The sequence below is a fragment of the Petromyzon marinus genome, unplaced genomic scaffold (assembly GCF_048934315.1).
Source record: "Petromyzon marinus isolate PM22_M1 ecotype Great Lakes invasive population unplaced genomic scaffold, UKy_Petmar_22M1.pri1.0 PM_G_Scaffold_137, whole genome shotgun sequence".
Lineage (NCBI taxonomy): Eukaryota > Metazoa > Chordata > Hyperoartia > Petromyzontiformes > Petromyzontidae > Petromyzon > Petromyzon marinus.
The window spans coordinates 260,001-262,500 of NW_027422692.1; positions in this window are offsets into that span (position 1 = coordinate 260,001).

Here is a 2,500-nt window from a genome sequence, read left to right on the forward strand (position 1 = left end):
GAAATTGGCGGGGATGTCTCTCTTGTGGCTCACGGGGCTGTTAGGGTGGCACAGAAATCCCTCGGAATGGGAAAACGGGTCATTTTCGTGTCGCCACATTGCATGCGAACCGCATGCAACTTCCAGAGGCATTTGCAGCAGAAATGCATGTGCAGTCAAAAAAAAATTGATATTTTTCACGGATAGACCCCGTGAAACGCTAGAAATTGGCGGGGATGTGTCTCTTGTGGCTCACGGGGCTGTTCGGGTCGCACAGAAATCCCTGGGAATGGGAAAACGGGTCATTTTCGTGTTGCCACATTGCGTACGAACCGCATGAAACTTCCAGAGGCATTTGCAGCAGGAATGCATGTGCACTCAAAAACTTCTATATGTTTCACGGATAGACCCCGTGAAACGCTAGAAATTGGCGGGGATGTGTCTCTTGTGGCTCACGGGGCTGTTAGGGTGGCACAGAACTCCCTCGGAATGGGAAAAGGGGTCATTTTCGTGTTGCCACATTGCATAGGAACGCCATGAAACTTCCAGAGGCATTTGCAGCAGAAAGGCACGTGCACTCAAAAATTTTAATATTTTTCACGCATAGACCCCGTCAAACGCTAGAAGTTGGCGGGGATGTCTCTCTTGTGGCTCACGGGGCTGTTAGGGTCGCACAGAAATGCCTCGGAATGGGAAAACGGGTCATTTTTGTGTGGCCACATTGCATAGGAACGGCATGAAACTTCCAGAGGCATTTGCAGCAGGAATGCATGTGCACTCAAAAACGTCTATATTTTTCACGGATAGACCCCGTGAAACGCTATAAATTGGCGGGGATGTCTCTCTTGTGGCTCACGGGCGCTGTTAGTTAGGGTCGCACAGAAATCCCTCGGAATGGGAAAAGGGGTCATTTTCGTGTTGCCACATTGCGTACGAACGGCATGAAACTTCCAGAGGCATCTGCAGCAGAAATGCATGTGCACTCAAAAACGTCTATATTTTTCACGGATAGACCCCGTGAAACGCTAGAAATTGGCGGGGATGTGTCTCTTGTGGCTCACGGGGCTGTTAGGGTCGCACAGAAATCCCTCGGAATGGGAAAACGGGTCATTTTCGTGTTGCCACAATTGGCATACGAACGGCATGAAACTTCCAGAGGCATTTGCAGCAGAAATGCATGTGCACTCAAAAACGTGAATATTTTTTCACGGATAGACCCCGTCAAACGCTCGAATTTGGCGGGGATGTTTCTCTTGTGGGTCACGGGGCTGTTCGGCTCGCACAGAACTCCCTTGGTCCACCTGATTCGTGCATACAGGCAGCAACTAAAACTCTGTAAACCTGCTGTGAGGACATCTAAACAGTGGACCAGTGAGGCTGTGGAAGATTTGCGGGCGTGCTTAGACTGTACTGACTGGGATATGTTCACGACTGCTACCAATAGTCTGGATGAACTCACAGAGGCTGTGTACATCAGCTTCTGTGAGGACTGCTGTATCCCAACACGTACCAGGGTGAACTTTAACAACAACAAGCCCTGGTTCTCAGCAAAGCTCAAAAGGTTGAGGTTGGAGAAGGAGGAAGCGTTTAGGAGTGGGGATAGAGACAGATTCAAGGAGTCGAAGAACAGGTTTAGCAAAGCGGTGAGAGAGGCTAAACGACTGTACTCAGAGACACTAAAACACCAGTTCTCTACTAACGACGCTGCTTCTGTCTGCCAAAGGGCTCAGGCACATCACCAACTACAAACCCAGAGCGCCCCACACCACTAACGACTCCCGCCTAGCCAACGACCTGAACGAGTTCTACCGTAGATTTGAAAGACAATTGGACTGTCCTGAACCACCCCTTCCCACCCAAGAGGCCCCATCCCCCACCCATACTACAGAAACGACTCTCTCCTTTCAGGAGGGAGAAGTTAATGGGCTTTTCAAGAGGCAGAATCCACGCAAAGCAGCCGGGCCGGACTCTGTCTCTCCAGCCACCCTCAGGCACTGCGCTGGCCAGCTGTCTCCGGTGTTCACCAACATCTTTAACACCTCCCTGGAGACATGCCATGTACCAGCCTGTCTCAAGTCCTCCACCATCATCGCTGTGCCCAAAAAGCTAAGGCCAACAGGACTAAATGATTACAGACCGGTCGCCCTTACATCTGTGGTAATGAAGTCTTTTGAGCGCCTGCTCCTGGCACACCTCAAAGCCATCACAGACCCTCTCCTGGACCCCCTTCAGTTTGCCTACAGAGCCAACAGGTCTGTGGACGACGCAGTTAACATGGCCCTCCACTTCACCCTACAGCATGTGGACGCCCCAGCATCCTACGCCAGGATCCTGTTTGTGGACTTCAGCTCTGCCTTCAACACCATCATCCCTGCCCTGCTTCAGGACAAGCTCTTCCAGCTGAACGTGCCCTACTCCACCTGCAGGTGGATCACAGACTTCCTCTCTGACAGGAAGCAGTGCGTTAAGCCGGGAACAGAAGTCTCTGACTCCAGGTCCATCAGCACGGGAACTCCTCAGG